Raw genomic sequence first — 19,016 nt, forward strand, 5'->3', positions numbered from 1 at the left:
AAAAACACCTGCAACGTGAAAGGAACCCCCAAACAATTGTATTAACTTAAATTTCCTCCGATAACAAGCCTTTCGAATACAAACCTTTAAAAGCAACAGAATAAATATTGTTTCTAGTTACATTCAGGCCTGGGAAATCAAAGGAAACGCCGTCAATCAAGTTAAATTTAAATTACCATTTTTAACACCTTCCATTTGCGCTTAAATCCGTTCATGCAATGTTTAAACAAATATCACATTATTTCGTCTTCATGATTGTAATCTCAGCGAGTGCGCGCTGCAATGAACAGATAAAACAGCCGAGGTCTACCATACTTAAAAATACCAGACAGACGAAGACATTCTTTTTTTCCGAACGCTGAGCTTGCTTGCGATGTGGGATCCGATGGCCGCCATTTTGATTTGCGAGCCTGTTGGGACTTGATAAACTCGAACCACGCCCCAGACTCGGCGCAGTTTCAAGCAGGCGCGCCCCTGATCCTCTCATGTGATGGTCAATCTTATTTCGAACAAGCAGTCTAATTTTCTCTTCTTATTATGTATGCTCCCGAGAAATGAAACCCTCACTGCAATAGTGGCCGAAGTAATAGGATGGTCGTCAGGGTTTTAAAATCTCTCGAAGCAAGAAACAAGTCATCATCATCGTATACCTTTCTCTCCTAGTGGCGAATAAGGACCTTGTAGAGCTGAAAGCAAGTATTACCCACACCGTGATTTATCATCAAGTTGTAGTGTAATACATGTACCCAAGAGAGGATGAGGTAAGCTTAGTTCATCCTCTCTCAGATGTAGCAAAATGTCACAGTGTCGAAACCCGTATGCCCAGTGGTAGTGGTGGAGAGGATCGCACCGTGAGAAAATTAAGGCTGACGTGGAGAATGATTGCCGACAATTCGGGAATGTCAGGGTTGATTGGAAGGCACTCTGAACTAAGTCCCCGATTGGCCTGGGTGAGCAGTGGCGTGGCCAGGCCTAGTCATTTAAATTTTGGGCGCCTGACTTGGATTTGATAGCCCGTGAACACAGGTTCCCAAGTGGAGTTTTTGGGCGAAGAGAAAAGAAATAGACCGCGCTCGGCTCGTTTCGCTGGCCGATTTTTCTTGGCGAAGGATTTGAACACCAGACTATCGTGAACTGACAAACCAAAATGGTCCAAGTGGCCAGAAAGGAGGATTGGCACCCGGCCACTCTAGCTATTTAAATAGCCAAATGGTTAGCCTCCAGCAAGTTGACATTTGTCTCTAGTTGTCCGCGCGATTGTTAAATATATGCTAATGAGGTAAAATGTGAATAATGACGTCAGCAAAGATTCAACTATTGCTGAGATCAGAAAGCATTCTGCAAGAAAGACCTTCACCGGAGTTATTCTTTGAGGATTATAGTAAATGAGAATAGTGCCTGCCAAGAAATTCTTTGGACAGCTTTTGCAATTATTGGCAACCCGAAAACTATGAGATCCACTGCAAACTTGTCGGTACGTAAATTTCGATCGACCTGTGACCTCTCAAACGGTGTCTGTGTATATGAGACAATTTCATTGATTTTGCTATTCAGATCTGCCAACCATTAAAACAAAAGAACTCTTTGTAACCGTGAGACAATACGCCCCTTCCCCGTCTGTCCCGGATCCAGGAGCGACATGGCGGGAGGAGTTTGGCGTCCAATGACAAGTGCATAATAGGAAATGACGTGGACGTAATTAGAATTGTTGCCTGTTTCGGTAGCGCCTACTGTACGAAAAAAATTGAAAACCGTTCAAATACGACGATTTATCAGCCGCAGTCACGTAATTTTATCTGCTTATGGACTTAACGTTCTGCGGAATGGGACAGCAAAAAGTCTGGCACGACTTTGAATGAGACCTTGAATTAGTAGAATTCATATTAACTGACGAAGTGCACTCAGAAGTAATAAGAATTTGTAATATGAATCTGAATCTATTAGAAAAAAGTCGAGGTCTTGTCTCTTATGTCCACAGAAAAGACCCAATTTTTTTCTGTGTAAATTACATTGTACTGTGTATACTTTACTCTAATGTTGTTTGGACAAGACCTGCTATCGCCGACGTTTCGTCTAACATGTTATGACCTGAGTTGAAAGCCGGTGTGTCACTTACAAGAGCTAACCATCAGCTGAAGTGCACGTGCACATTGTTAGGTGTACGTTTTCGATTTAATTACATTCTAAGCGAAGTCATTCACGCTATTGAAATGTCGACCGCATTCGTTGGGATATTCTAGATATTTTCAAATTCACGCTTTGAAATAACAGCCCACACAGAGTCTCAGTTCCATAAAGAACGCAGTCATTCACTCCCAAAGAAGCATTGCTTAACGTTTATTCCGAGGAACAAACATCTTCGTAAGGGACACGACGGAAAGATAAAACGGCGAGTAAAACAAAGTGGTGCTGGTCCCGTGGGGGACGAAGGGATGGGTCTAGATACGCGCCGTGCCAAAAGGTACGTTTTGAGCCCGTTCTGATTTAAAGTACTACATGTAAATCTTAACTTGTGCTGTTGAATATGCAAGAGATAAATTAACTCACACGTGCACATTTCGAAACATTGAACTGAATTTTAGGTAGGTGATGATCATACTCTAGATGATCTTAGTTCGTGCTTTAATTATTCAATATCAAGGCAGTGTACCACATTTTTTTACGTCACTGAGATGAAAGTAATAGTTGCGTAGCTATGCCTTGTTCCTGTAATCGTCGAAGATGAAGGTTTATCACTAGTAAAAACAAAAACTTCCAGCTTTCAAAATTGTAGTCTTTGTCAATGCTTTTTAGCACGTAAAAATGTTAGACATCCAATATATTTACATTTCGTTCCTGTTTTCATTGTCAAACTTCCTGTCCAGAATCATTTTTGTCAATAGAAATATTAAAATTGGATTTTTTTTTTTCGGAAGTAAGGGTATCAGTTTCTTTTTCCTAAGGCGTCACGAAGTCTTGTATTATTTAATTGGTCACGTTCAACGCTGTTCTGTCATTTCATTCATTAATATTTAACAACAGGCAGAACTCGGCAACAAAGAAAGGAAGAAACAACTAACAACAAACTTTGTGGGTTTCTTCTTTGTTTGGCTGTCAAAACAGGTGCGAAATTATGTATCAAACTTATTGTGTTTTCTTTTAACTTTAACACAGAGGGAAAAACAACTACATCAAACGTAAATCTTTATATATTTTAAAAATATTTTCTGGAAGCTCAGTTCTATCTTCTACAGAATGGCATTGCAGATGATAATTTAAGGCGGACGAGTATTTTCGTCGGCTAATTCGGGGCACTATATACTACATGCACATGATAAAAATTTACATTGAACTGAAAATATTCTCTAATTGTCTGTTCATTGTCAGCATGGAATTGATGCCAATCTATCTTTAAAATTACCCAGGCTGTTGCAACCTCGCGGAGCGGTTTTAAAAGAAAAAACCAGAAGATTTCTGCAGATCTACTTTACTTTTCACTCCTGTACAGCTAGCAAAACAAAATAAAACGATGACTTCCTCATTACAACTGACTGACTGTCTCTTCTCGTTTCTTGTCCTTTCGCTCGAATTCGGTGCGGTTTTTTTTCCTTCACGGAAGAAAGAATGACAGCCAGGCCCCGGTTGTTCAAAGAGTGGATAACATTATCCATGCAGCGAGTGAATTGCTATCCAGCAGATAAAATTTACTCCAACCAATGCATTTTATCCGCTGGATAGCGACTTATCTGCTGGATAAACTTTATTGACTCTTTCTGAACAACTGGGGACAGGTGAGCTATTTTGTCCGCGTTTAATCAGTGATGTCAGTCGGTGACATGAATATTCATTAAGCTGAATAGCATGTTATCTTGTGAACACTTTTCAATTGTATTCTGTGTGAGCCACAAAGAAGTTGAAACCATTCATGTGGTTGGGTGAAAGGTGAGATCATCTTGACTAACGGTAACTAACATATTAGATTCTTTCTGATATAGCGGAAATCTTAAAAGATTTCCGCTATTGGCCGTGGAAGTTTTTGTCGTTTACAATTTTAACAGTTTAACGCTTTCCAGGAGAACAAATACCGAACGAGCAGTTCTCGACAACTCCGACTCATATCTATAATGCTTTTTCTTCTTCTTTTACTTATACTGATATATTCTGCTCTTAATAGTGCGTGAAAAAGCGTGATGCCGCGTGCAAATTGCCCGTGTTCGTGAAGCAATAGCAGATGAAGGCGATAAAAATCGTGCGATTTCGATTCGTGTCAAAATTATGGTAGCCAAATTAACGTTACTTGTGTATATTTGAAATGAAAACATACTAATACACAAAATATCTCACATAAAACTGGCACTGCATTGGCGACTAGGTTCACCGTCCATTGTGCTTGTTTGGTGTTTTAATTGGGAAGGGTTTTGGTGAGGTCGTTATATATAGAAGCACTAAAACCGATAAAATACTCTAGATGATAGATGAATTTCTCACGACAGGCAGTGATACAGCTCTTTCTTTACGCTAGATATCTTTAACTTAAGTATTGGATTTAGCAAGGAGCGAAATTAAGTGCTACTGTAACGGAAAATCTAATTTTACGGAACAGCAGAAACATAAACTTGAGAAGTACAGAATATTCAAAAACACCTTGGTAATCTGTCAGTACTGTTTTTAATGACATAGAAAATGACAGAGAAACAGAAATGCGAAATAAAACAAAGAGAAGATAATTTGTTCAATATTTTTGTTTGTAGTTGAAAATAAACCTAGCGCCTACGTACGTTTACTGATAAATCTAAATTAATAAATACACATCCTAGAACGACTCAAAATATTATTCCACAAAAGCCAAACAAAATAGCTAAAAGAAAATACGTATACGAAACGAACGGATCTTTAAAATTGCTTGTGTACCACGCAACCGTTTAGAAATGACAAACAAAACAAATAAATGGACCCCAAGTGTTTACGGTTTATCTGCTTTAACAATGAAATCTCACCTCTCTCAAAATATCGCTGAGTCGAGTCTGTGGCACCAAATTGTCAAAAACGCTTGGCAAGTGAGGATGCTTGCATTGTAAACGCGGAAATGTGTCCTGGGGTAACATGTAATTTGAATATTATGTTGGAACTAGCAGCTTCATTGGCCAAACTGAAGCTTTTACTGTTTGTTATTGCCTGTTGTGGGACTTATTAATGATTATATGACCGATTGCAGAAGACTGATGGCTGTGTCATTCAGTTTCTGTCTTTTCTGTAAGTCAGTTAGTCAGTCAGTCAAGCAACATACTTGTTATCCGCTAATGAGGCACACGAGAGGGCGAATCTCAGTTCGAATCAGGGGCCGAACAGGTAAAAATATTATAGCGCTGCCTAAAATGAACCTATAGAGCTTTAAAGCCACTCCAGATCGCCTAAAATAACGTTTCAAAGGATCTGAGAGAAAATTGTCGTTGGGTGCCCCTGTCGAATTTCCCACGCCATCTTAATGCCGGCACTCACTCAATTATCTTTCAGTGGACACACGCATGCGCATGCAAATTCCCTCATCGTTTATTCTGGAGTAGACCCAACTATTTAGTCGCATCAGCTTGGACGATGACACTAGGAAATCACCTTTTGACTTGTAAGGGGAAAATGAATTTTCATATTGATTAGAATTAATGGGGCTTAATTTTACTTTCTCTCAGTGTTGTACATATGTAACAGCTAAACATTTTTATTAGATATTTCTGTGGATGAATTTTATCGAAAATGCAAAAGTTACAAAATTAAATCGGGCTTCTCCTTCCGTTTTGTCGACAGTGACTTATATGCACTAAACTGGCTGAATATAGATACAAAAATAGTCTACTCGCTTATGTAGTAAATATGTTATACAAGAAACGTGCAACAATTATCGTACTACATCCTATCTCTTTGTAGCCGCGCTACACGGTTATCAAGATAATGTAAATTAGTCATGGCATTTATATAATATATCATTTTCTTAACGTTGTCACGATTATTTAGTTAGGCCAAAACTGATACATGATGGGATTCCCATCGTTCAGACTGTAATGAAAGCCTCAGAAAAAAACTCGCTGTGGTTATTTAGTTGATTTACAGGCATACGAACAACAACAATGTATTTTACTTTGAGATGTGAATGGCCATCAAGTTGAACTCGCTCTTTATCCGCTTATACGTGAATTTTTCTTTCCACGTGACATAAATGATCCCTAAGTTAATTATTGCTGAGGTCTTACTTTAATTCTCATGATCAAGATGTACTACTTACAAGTTTTGATCGGCTATATTTGAAATTTGCTTTCTTTTTAAAACTACTCCCATCACCACTGAACTTACCAATAAATTACTGGGTCTCATTTTGGCACCTGCTCCATTAATATATTTATTTTATTTTTGTAGCGTTGTACGCCAGTCGTATAAACAACTCCAGGGGTTTATGATAAAAACTCCATATTTAAGTCTTAACGAAGGTTAATATTTATATTTGTTTTTATCCGTTTAGAAATGACCAGCGGATGAAAAGCAATTCTTAAACTGGAAGAAAGTAACTGTCACGGAGCTAGATAATCCAACGGTATGAAATTAGTTTGTGTATCTTTTTAATTTGCTCACCAGATGTTAAATAATTTTAGTATTTTTGCGTTAGGAACGCTATTATGGTTCTGTAATTTTATTTGGGTTTGGTGTAGGGTTGTTTTGGATCCCTGACAGCAATTATTTTCAAGACAGAATGGTTGCTCTTTTAGTTTATTTTTATTGTCAGGAACGTGCATTTATCACGGACACGTAACGAGAGTATTTAAGGAAAATACTTCAAATGTTGTCTCTTGTGTTCCCAAATCGTTTTGTGGCCTAAACTCATTATAATATCTGTGTAAGCTAATGCAGTTTGAACGTTTGGATGGTTAAGCTGAAAATTTAGTTTGCAAAAACGTTTTGGACAGAGATCCTTATCCCTCGAATTTACGAGCTGCTTTGTGCTTTCCGAAAACTGAAAGCTGAGTTTTCGTTTTTTTTGTTTGTTTTTTTTTTCAATCCCTCTAACGACAATTTTTATGCCTCTGAAAACAAGAGGAATTAAGGTGGCCGAACACAGTTTTTCCAGTACACAAGTGTTAGTAAACATTATTTGAAAACTACGTACTTCTGAGTACCCGAAATTAGCATGGTGCAAAATTAACTAAGAAGGAATAAATTTTGATACTTCTTGTTGAACAAGGTGCCGTTGCCATGGCAACGCAGCAAGCTATTAACCGTCCACAAATAATGGTTTTTCTTAATTTTTAGAAAATGCACTCGTTAGATTTTTTCCATATTTTGTATCCAGAAAAACTCTCAAAATACTGACATAGTGACGCTGCTTTCATGTAATTTTAACAGACAGATCTCCTGTAAATGTTGGTTTTGCACTTTAATGTTTTTTGAAGGTACCCTCTGTTAGATTTTGTTTTTGGTTTGTAGGCAAGTTACGCTTTTAGAAAACTACTGTTTTGTCAAATTTCACGAAATTCTAACGAGCGGTTCCTTAGAAAACAGTTCATTTCCATTAAAATAACCAGTCACAATTTTTTGCTCAAATGCGCATGCGTGGCTTTTAATTAGGGTTTCTCAGAAAGATGAAAAGCGTACAAAAAGGCTTAGCTCATTGTGAACTCACTTTCTTTGTTCGGCGATAATTGAAGAAGGATTCACAAACGAGAAACTAAGTTATTTTAAGAGCAAAACTTACCTTTGTGATCCATTTGGTATAAAATCGAGGGATCGATAGTATTTGCTTACCACAACCCTAGCGCGCGCTTAATAACATCACTAACAGAATCTGTAAAGCGCGCGCAAACTGTGTTCGGCCACCTTAATGTTTGCATGTTACTGCGGTTTTAGGTCACAAAACACCGACGAAAACAGCAGTTTTTGTTCACAACATAATCTGAATTTCTGAGGCGATTTAGGTCGATTTAGGTCTTCGTTCTCAATCTTCAAAAAGGGAAGTTGCGTTTTTTGCGAACGCAAATGGAAAAGATAAGCACCTCGCATGTTTCCAAGTTTGTCATTTACTGGCTGTCCTATGTGAGGCTGAGACGGACTGTTCTGCGATCGCTAAAAAAAATGAGCACTTTTTCTTTATAGGTTTTCAGTAGACCATTTCGCCTCAATTGGCAGGCTTCAACCCGATTCAGCCTGGGAATTTGGCAATGCGTCCACACTGAATTTGAAAGTTCAAAACTTTTTTTGATCATCAAACTTTGTAAATGCTCCTTAAATTTATCTGGGAATGGCAATTTCGTGTTAAGATCTTCCAAGGCAGCAAGATTTTGACCGCCATATCTTTTCAAATTTTGATTTTTTTAAACCTTTTTATGAGGATTTTAACTTTTTTCACCCATCTTTTACATTACTATACAATTGTATCGTTTCTTTGAAGATTTTTGGGTACTTTTGAGTCGATTTGGACGATTTATGCGGATTTTAGAGAAATCGAGAAATCCAAGATAGAGACTGTAGGGAACAAATGACGTAACTGACACGTCATATGACATCATTGTCCCATTTTGTTGACCTCTAAGGAAACATTTTATGCCCCTTCCACCCTCCCCTCATCACCATCATGATCAATCTTCAACATAATTCGTCCTGCTTGGGAATTCCCATTTGAAAATTGGGATTAGTGGGGTTTCCTAGGGATTTTTCTGTTGCAATTTGTTTTGGCAAGACTGTGCTGTTTGTAATTTGTCATGCAAACGGTCGGCAGTAATTGCTGGTCGGGTAGTTTGTTCTATCGAGAAACTCATCTTGGCTTAAAACTGAGTCAGCAAAGGTAAAACTCGTATGCTAGGTGAAAACGCTTGGAACACTGCCCATTATGGTTGGAAAATGTAGCGTTACGTTCCATGCTCTAACCAATGGCAAACAATAGAAAGTCTTAAAATGATTGCCGATTGCTTGTTTATTGGATGATGATGATGATGATGATGATGATGATGATGATAATGCCCTCGGCTAAAAGAGGTTCCTCAAAATTTCACAGCTGCCCTTGAAGCTTCGCTTTTAGGCCAACTCTTCATTTTTCGGACAACCATTCATCCTGGGCATTACGCTTTGATATACTAGCCATCTGAACGGGTTTCATTTACTTACTATCTGTGATACTCTAACCTGGGACCCTGAGATAGTTAGGCAAATTAAACGTCCGGAGAGATTTTCACCAGTGTTTTAGCCGCATGCAACACAATAATTGCGTTTGAATACCAGTGTCCTTAACCAATCACATTTCAGTAATTTTTCATAAAATATGTGAAATCTTATTTTGTGAGATGTTGAGCCTTAGAATTATATATCTCAGTTTGAATTAAGGAAAAATAATGCTGAGATAACCGACGCAAAGATTTGATAAATGATTTGTAAGAGTTGCATTTTGTACTTTAAATTCTGTCATGATCATTGCTAAATGAAAATTATCAATGATAATATTGGCCAGAATGAAATTTCGCTTAAAACGTTCTATGCAATTAAAAATTTTGGTTTCCTTGGAAATTTGAAGAATACAATGAAAATAATCCTTTTCTTATCTCAAGTTTGCATACTTTTGTTGCGAGTATTGCATAAACGTATGTCCAACGGGGCCATTATAAACCGGAATTTCAAAATGTTTTTATGTAATTATATCATGGACAAAGCAACATTTATGGTGGAATAAAATCTTTTCATATTCTTTGGTAATTAGTTTGTCTTGTTCGTTCCAATATCAGTGCGACTATTATCTGGTAATTTTAAATTCATGGTGGAACACATCGCCAAGATCAACAACTTTGCTTCGATACAAACCCGCACGTGGGCGTCGTGTCGTGTAATTTGGTATTTAATTTTTTAAATTTTGCATTTGAGTTATTTTGTAAGGATAGCGGCAATGCTTTCAGGGTATTTTTCATTCAGTCCACAGTTTTTATGGCATGCTAATCCTATATTCCCTCCCTTGTGAATTGTGCCATGCAAATCGATATTTGCATCTTGAAGCTTTTCCACCTTGCCCTAAATTGCTTTGTTTACCTTCACTTTATTGGATGTAGCGGAGTTGTGTTGGCGTCAAAACACCCTTGGATAATCGGACGAATTTTAATTCAACAAATATTCAAATTAAAACTCACCGTTTCGTGTGTTTAGATGTGCACATACATTCAAAAACAAGCTAAATGGGTATTTATGAATATTTACTTCAGTGGTGTACAATACTCGTCGATACCTTATTTTTAACCACAATCTCATAAAAAAATCTTTCGTTCGGTTATCCCCGCCCTCAACATTAACGTTGAGACAACGAAAATGGTTTTACCTTCGGGTCATATTCCATTATGGAGAAAGTCTTCGAGTGCTTTTTTGTTAAATTACTTAATTTCAAGAGGTCATGCTCAATCGGTAAGCCTTTTTGCAGCTCGATTCATTTACTCTCAGGTTATGTTACAACTCTTTGCGCTGTCATTTTCAGAAGAAAACGCTATTGTTTGCGTGGTCGTTTATACATTAATCAGAGTATTTTGACATCGCAACTAACTGATTAAGACGCGTAGATTCAGTTTCGGTTATCACTGACATCCGCTAAAATCACCTGCCGTTTTGGAAGCGAATTTGCACAGGATTTGGGAAGTTTAAATTAGTCCTTGTCAACAACAAGAGAGGGTCTGCAAATTCGAAGTTACATGTTCACTTCGAAAACTTTGATACAGACACACTGCACCTCGGTAAGTTGTTGCACATATTTCTTATTCTTTTCGACCATTCGCAATCCAGCTTTTACGGCGTGTAGGCCACTCTCACAAGAAAAGATCGCTGCATTGTGTGAAAAAGCCCTTTCTAGAAATGTAAATAATTCGAGAAGCATTAATTCAAGCCCATGACCAGATCCCTTTTTGACAAATGTTCCGTAAAAACCTTTATTCAATGACTCATGTATTTACTAAACCACGATGTTACTCGCAATTAAAGGTTCACCTTGTTTCTCTGAGGCTTTTTCTCGATCAAGACACGTTGTGTTTGTGGGCGCCATAAATTCGACCAATTTTGCTATCTTTTTTTTTATTTGTGAAACTCCACAGAGAAAATGCCTTTGGGTTGTGGTTTTTAGCACGTTTGCGTCGGAATAACTTCTTAAATATAAAACGTTTTCCATTTTTCATGTGTGCAAAATAGCACATCTTCTAAAAGGGGAGGAGAAAAGTGGGCATAAGTGACGTTCCTAATGCAGAGGTTAAACCTTGTTTACTTAGAGCAAAGTCGAAAATAAGAAAGATAAAAATAGCTTCAGTAGTCTGTCATCGATTTTTTGTTTCTTTTCATTTATTTATATTCCATCCGGACCTACTGCGTCTCTCCACTTCTTCTCTGTCAGATTACTTTGACAGAAAATGCCATTGTGTTCTATGCAAACACTTACAATGCTCCTCAGTGGACATAGTCTAGCAAATAAAGATCTTTTCTGTTTATATTTCACTTCATGAAATAATGATCCAGGAGTTCAGTTGGCTGATGTTTCAAGCGGAAGCTAAATTCTTTTATTCTATGTAGTATTTGAGTTCTTATTGCACAGCGTAAAGCTCTGGCTGATAACACGCGTTTCTTCTCAAGCAATTCTCGTAATTTAATCTGCTGAATCTGTCATCATCCATTTAAGGACAGTGCCTCCTAACACGGAATAAATTTTGGCTCATGACCATGCGGGTAAAGAATATGCATCTCAACAAGGGCTGTTTAGAATCTGAAAAGAAAATTGGGGTAATTAAGTCACATGTTTTTAATTCCGGAGATAATTAAGCAATAATAACTTCTAGAACGTTTTAAGTTTGTTTTCCAAAGGCAATTTTTTTGTACATTGAAGCTTAGTTATCCTTAAAAAAAAACTAGTCACCCCCAATTTTCGTTTTGGATTCTAATAGCTTGCCCTTACACAGAACTGCTTTTTCCGCACAATTGCAATCCGTCGCCCATCTCCCTCCCCCCTAGCTCCCCCGAAAAAAAAACTTTGTATGCATTCAAGAATGCGCAGAATTTATGCGCACTAAACAAAGGAAAGAACAGTCTTAATAACTATACCCATTTTATGGCGTTCTGCTAACCTGTGAGGCGTGTTCACAGCATCGATCATGACAGTGAAGGTCTTTAGGCCGCCATGATCTGATTCAATACATCTTTCTGATCTTTGGCTCACACCTGATAACCGCGACGTTGCTGTCTTATTGGTTGAAAGTAAAAGAATTGAACAACGTCATTAGCTACTTGAATCTACCGCTGTAGTTTCTTGCACAATCGATCTAATTAATCAGTAAACGACATTAATTACAGCGACTAAGATTTAGGATATGCAAAATGTAACCGTGATTACCTTATATTTAATTATCAGGTTTTTAATTTTATGAGTTCGTTTTCCTGACTGCTGGTAACAAATTAATAAGCTGTAACCACCTCCGTCATCGAAGAAAGGTGATTACGCAATTGAATTAATTTCTACTGTCCAAGAAAGCAGTATTAAAATAAATGTAATTAAGTTAATTTTTGTCATCTTTTGTACTTTAATCCACTTTTCTATTTTATCCAACATTTGGCACTAATGGCGTTCACCCCCCGTAAGTTACAATAATACTTGAAGATTGAATTGAAGAGAAGGGCGTAGCCTCAATAGTGCCATCTTATTGGCTGAAACAAATACCTTCCTTTCACCCTTTAGTGACGTCATATTCATTTAGATGGTTACAATTAAAAGAATTACGAAATAAAACTAGATAATTAGTAACTCAACGCTTCTTCGTTAGCTAATGTTAATAAATTTTGATTCAATTATCTGTTAATTAGTATTTACTTGTTTGAACCATTTTATCGTAAAAACTTGCTAGACCATATTGATTTCTTCAAAACTGGGATCTGAATTCCATTGATCTTTAATTACGTCATCGCTTAGGAATACAGTGACACTTCATGCATGCTTCGGCCTTTCTTATTGATTGGAGAAACACTCCAATACCTTCTCACCTATTATTATATTCAGTGAGACACGTAATTCAGTAACTGAGACTGCAAAGTGTGTATTATTCAATAAACGATTTTACTCTTAAACGGATCACGTCAATTAAAGGCGAAAGAGTGGCGGCCGTTGAAACTCAAGCCAGAAAAGTTGATTACTCTCAGTCGCAGACTAGACTTTAACATTCCGGGGGAAAAAATTGCGCAACGTAACAGAACGATAACATTGCGCAGTCGCAATATTGCCATCTTCCCAACTATCACTCAATGTAATCATACATTCCTGTAAAATGTATTCCTACATTCCTGAATCATTTACCTTTGACATGAGAAGATTCAGACAGCGAACTATATAACACGATAATGTAATAGCATTTGTTTGCTTAATTAATTTCGGTATGTTACTACTAATTGGATGAACAATTCCATTAATTAAGGATGGCTCTTCCTTTGTTTCAGACCCAACATGATTACACAATGAGAGAAGGGACCAAATAAAGAGCACCTTGGCAGCGAGCGGAGCAGAACATTCCTGCAGAGGGTTGGTAGACTTTATTCCATGTATATACTTAATTACTTCATTTTATGCCGTTTGAAGCTGGTTGGTGCTGCTAGACAAATACCGTTAAAGGTAATTCATTTAAATTCAGATAACACTGGGGAGTGCTTGCGCAATCTCCCGAACCAGAGGCTCATGATAAAGTGCTTGACAATAATTCAGATCACCAGAGTTGAGTTGGAATTTGGAAATGTTGGTTCTTGAGGGGAGAAAAAACCGGAGAACCAGGAGAAAATCCTCCCTCAGCAAGAACCAACAACAAACTCAACCCACAGATGACACCGACTCCGGGAATCGAACCTGGGCCACGTTGGTGGGAGACGAGTGCTCTCATCCGTTTCTGTTCTCATTTTTTTTCTCCGGCTACCTTCGTTTCTGCTTCTGGAATTCACGGCCATTATGTCAGTCGGACTAAAAACCAAATCAAACAAAACTAAATAATGACGTCAAGACTGAAGACTTTCCCTTTCGAACAAGCCTATCAATATTACAAATATAGTTATAAAGCGCACAGAACAGCAATAATATGTGTAAATAAACCAAACTGATTGCAGGGTTGACACTACGGCAAAGGGCAATTTTATTTGGGCCAATATTTCAACTAGTATCACTGGTCTTCTTCCTGACCAGAACTATAATGACCTGACCAGAGCATTAGGCGGAAGTGGTCTTTATCAGGTACCGATGACCCATGATTGCGCTGTTTTTACGCTTTAATTATTTCCATACTTTCATGAAACTTACACACTTACTACATGAGTTTTAAAAATCATTCTTACTAACACACTGCGTGTTTCGTACTAAAAAACCTTTCCGCGCTGGATCAAAAGTCCGTTGCTTGTTAGATCCACTGCTAAGGTTTTACTGTTTTTTACTTGAGGTAAGATTAACATTTGGGGTTAAACATTAACTTCTGACGTTCAAGCAGACTGATACCACCACTCAGATGGAGGGTGGGGCTGGTTACAATCCCATCCTAGGTCTACTTTAATATTTCCGGCTTTTTGTAGGCATTTTTCACTTCTTTTGCCAACGAAACGGTCGACTTTAAGTGCCAAATTGGCTTGACCTCAGGTTACTTGTAGGATGAGGTCGTCGCTAGGTTGTAATTGATTCTAGCAACCGATTCTCAACAAAGGTTTCCAAAACGTGTCAGAATGTTCAACGAACAGCTACTAAGAACGGCAGTCACTGTTAAAAAGCCTCTACTGAGAAATCGGAGAAAAACCTTACGGAGGAAGAGAGAAGGGATGGCATCCAACCCTCATTGTATAGCGGAATGTTAAGTATTTCAGTTCCACTGCTTCATACCTATGACTTCATCCAAGATGGCGACGTTTATGTAACTTCTCGCTATGTGTAGCTGCTCTTATTTTCCTCAGAAAGAGCAGAAACTGCACTCTTCCCATATTAGAAATGCGTTATAGGGTCTTATAGGATCACTGAAAAGCAAATCTTTTACCGCTTTAGTTAGCTTTTTACAATTCTTTACGTACACGAGTGGTAAATTTTGTTATAAACAGTGTCTTTCTAATCAGTGAACTACTGATCGTTATTCGAACTCATTTTTTCAGTTTAATTTAGTTTCTACGCCCTCTCCAGGTAACACAGTAAGTGTTCCAATTTATCTGCCGCCGCAGCAAACAACCTCAAGTACGGATGTAGAACATAAAAAGTTTACGATTATTTCAGTAAAAACCAGTGATAAACTGTGTTTGCAAGGACCACCGTGACAAAATAAAAGTACCGGATCCTGTAGTGAAGGATCTAATCAGCAAAAAAATTGTAAAGCAAATAATCTAAAAAAAGAGCAAGGCTGATTTCACGGTCAGGGAAGTATATTTTCCAATATTTCGAAAGGCAAGGCCGTGCCTTTCGAAATATTGGAAAATATACTTCCCTGACCGTGAAATCAGCCTTGCTCTTTTTTTAGATTTTTTGCTTTACGATGATTTGTAGTTTCGTTTTTTTGACTGATTTGTTAACCCTATCGAGACCGGGGTTTTTTTTTTTTGGTCTTCTGGGGCCGGGGAGGGGATTCCGCCCCGCTCCATAACTTCGCAAGCTATAAAAGCTATGACAATGAGGAATGGAAGATAGATAGTACGTTAAAACATGTTTCTTTGAGGTCCCCAACGGGAATTGATAACGTCGTGTGACGTCATTTGGTAATTACGTAATGATTGCCAAAGAGTGGCCATCTTGGATCCGCCATCTTGGATTAATTTATGGATTTTCCCCAAAACTTCCAGAAAGCACCGAAATCGTTGAACGAAAAGTAATCAAAACAAATAAAGAAATACTAATATGAACTAAAATCATGAAAGTTAAATTAAGAAAAATAATTTTTCATTTTAAAAAGGCATTTTTCATTTAAAATAAAATTCCTGCCTGTCAAAATTGGTTGCCACGATAACATTAAAGTCAATGAGCACTAACCGACGAGATAATTTCTGTAAAAATCGCCTGAAGTTTCATTGCGTTTGGTCAAATATTAACAAATTTATTTAGGTTTTAAGTTGCTACAGGCAGAATCCGCACCCTCCTACCAGTCTAGATAGGGGATCTTTCACCGATAAAACCACCACATAACCGTTTTATAATGGATAGTAATCTAGAAAACTGATCATGCATAGATAAAATGAAGTATCATTCACACAACCGGATCTACTTAATCGCTCGGCTGAACTCGGAACATGCAGATTGCCGACTCTTTTTGAACGAGGCATTCAAACATAAACTACACAATGGTTTTACTAATGGATATTACCTCTAATTCTTGATGTGGCCGATTTAAATGTCATTTCAATCTATAATATTTAATTATTTGGTTGCCAAACTTAAAGGAGGTTTAAAGAAAACCATAGATCTTATTGAAGCTCTTCAGTATGGAAAGGTTCACATGTATATGCAAAGAATTATTCACTCGAAGCGACGAATAAATGCACACAAAAAAATTAAGATTACACGTACTTTTTGCAAACAAAATAGCTAAGTTTTTTTTTAAAAAATTGCATAATTTGCATCGAACATAGCAGAGTTCAGATAATTGCAAGTTAGGGGCATGTTTAAATACTATTGTTAGTAAAGCAAAATATAATTCAGCGGAGGTCAATAACTATAAAATGATTGGGGTTGGGGTGGGGAGGCATTAGTAGAATTAGTAAGACGTTGTATGATTTTCTGAAATGGTAATTTTTTTGTTTAAATCTTTAGTTTGTTTGTTTTTTCACTTGAACACCTACACTCTTAAAACTTATTTTCCGTCGATTCAAACATGTGAATACGTTTCATCGTTGGAACGGCTTAATCTTCAAGGGCGTTAATTTTTACCAACAGAAAGTCGAAGCTTAACAAATTAGAAGCAACTGTGAATTGTTTGATAAGGTGATAATGTGCACATTTTTCTGATTTTTAATCTTTCTTTATATTCGTCCTTTTTAAATCTCTTTCATTTCATCTTTGTAAAATATACCTTGCTTTTATGTACCTTATTATTTGTCTACTTTATGAAAGAAAAGCCTCTCTCACACAAAGAGTGCGACGATTTAGGAGCAAGTTGCATATTTGTTTCAAGTTGTCGTGTTTCCTGGCAACTCCTTTATGGTAAGACTGATACGGACCGGCAAGATAAACTTAACTTCAAAAAAGTATTCAAATTACTCATACGGAACCCGCTAAAAATTCACTGAGCTTTGATCGGAAAATTGATCAGTAGAGGTCTCAACTGAAAAACGATAGATGCCTCCATATGGTGCATCGGTGCATTGTTGCATTTTTTTTGTCGGTTCCATTAAAGAAATTATTCTCTCTTTTTTAACCATTTCATTGTGGCCTTGCACTATAGTGCATCCAGAATTCGTTTGTACTATTTAGTTTTGGTTTCAATCCAGTCCATGATCTTAAACACATCATTTAGCAAATAACGGGAGCAAAATATGCACACGAAAATAAGAAATAATTACAATTATGAGAAAGTGAAAGAAGCAGGCAGGATCGAATTGGATATTTCCTATGACTTACATCAGATGAATGCAAACACAATACCGGCAAATATAAACAAATAAACACATTTTTAAAGTTCACCAATAGGGAGCTCATTAAACAAAGCGAAAAAAAAGCGAGAAAAAAAAAAAAAAAGGCTGGCAGCACGATTTTAACCTCAAATCTTATTTCAGTCTAATTTTTCGAAAGTTAAAAACTTGAATCTTTGCATCACCTGGTAGTGGTTAAAATATCGTAGATCGTAGAATACAGGGTCCGAAACAAATCCAAAACCCGTGGGGACCCCCTTGAAAGCTAGAAACTTAAAGTTTCATCTGACATGCAAGGACTATATGTTCAAGTGTATGTATTATTTCAGTAGGGAACTAAACTGCAACGAGGATGCCAACGCCAACAAAAACTTCACTTTAAAATATATACATTCTGGTTATTTGAGCTGCTTCACGTTTATTCTGACTCTTTCAACTTGTACAATATGAGCGAACTATCGAGAACTAAATTGATTGGAACCGCTTTCAAGTTATAAAAGAAACCGAGAAAAAAAAAAACATTCACCGTCATGTGCTTACGTTCACCACCTGGAAATTGCATGGTCGTTTCACGTTGTTGTTTTGAAGAGGACGGCAAAAAAAGCTACGAAAACATATAGCGAACGTTCAGAGCGACTGTTTTTGCTCATGGCAACCTCGATCGTTGCTTAAAAAGTCAGGTGACTGGATGGTTTTAACAATAGCCCGTTTTGTCGACCGCAGGTCGACGAGGTTAAGTTTTTAATAGATATTAAAACACGTATTTTTTACTAACTGAAAAAAATTACCAGTAAAACAAGATGACATCGTTCACCATTTTCGAGTAAAGTCGATATCAAAGGTCTTGGAAAAACAACATGTGTGCTCCATAAAAGATTTGCAAGCGAAATCACACTCATTGCCGTTTTCGAGTATGTTAAATTCCCCACTGTTGTTAGGTGCGCAATAAGACGGCTCCTTTGCACTATTTCTGCGTTTAATTTCCGTGCACCTTATTAAAAATACTTCACCAAGTGACAAAGTTTTTATTATCCTCTTAACCACAGGCTTTTCATTTCCAAGAAATTCACACGATTACCTTCGACTTTTTCACAAGCGAGCACACCAAGTTTAATTCCTTAAGAAATTTTCCACAGGTTTTTGAGGTTGCTTAATGATTCGAATGGAAAAGCCGATGGAAAAATCAATTTAACCGAATAGAGAAGTTTAAAACAACAAGCTTTTTCTATATACAAAATCTGAGTTATATTCTTGTTATTGTAAAGTAAATAAAGCCCCAGGGGTAGGTATTTTGAATTGTTCTTGATTGGTTGTGCGTGCAAAGGAAGAGTGCCATCCAATACAAACGTTTAGCGCTCCTTAATTCGATATTCACTGTTGCTTTAATTTCCGGCCGCAAGGCGTGTTTTGAGTTTTCATCTTCAAAGTTT

The 19,016-nt window shown here is 37.3% G+C and overlaps 1 protein-coding gene across 6 annotated transcripts in view; it reads left to right on the forward strand.

The window, feature by feature from the left end:
* Positions 1-19,016, forward strand: part of LOC146458542 (atrial natriuretic peptide receptor 1-like) — a 65,631-nt gene that overhangs the window by 658 nt on the left and 45,957 nt on the right. For 2 of the 6 annotated variants that reach the window (XM_085091016.1, XM_085091014.1), the window contains exons 1-3: positions 2,193-2,461; positions 6,491-6,562; positions 13,453-13,534. The gene's annotated coding sequence lies outside the window, so the exon portion shown is untranslated. Of the gene's footprint in view, positions 1-2,192; positions 2,462-6,490; positions 6,563-10,703; positions 10,722-13,452; positions 13,535-19,016 lie in introns of those variants that run through there. The other 4 variants (XM_085091019.1, XM_085091020.1, XM_085091015.1 and 1 more) reach the window with 3 other exon arrangements.

Source organism: Pavona decussata, unplaced genomic scaffold, assembly GCF_977016875.1.
Source record: "Pavona decussata unplaced genomic scaffold, jaPavDecu1.1 SCAFFOLD_233, whole genome shotgun sequence".
NCBI classification, from domain to species: domain Eukaryota; kingdom Metazoa; phylum Cnidaria; class Anthozoa; order Scleractinia; family Agariciidae; genus Pavona; species Pavona decussata.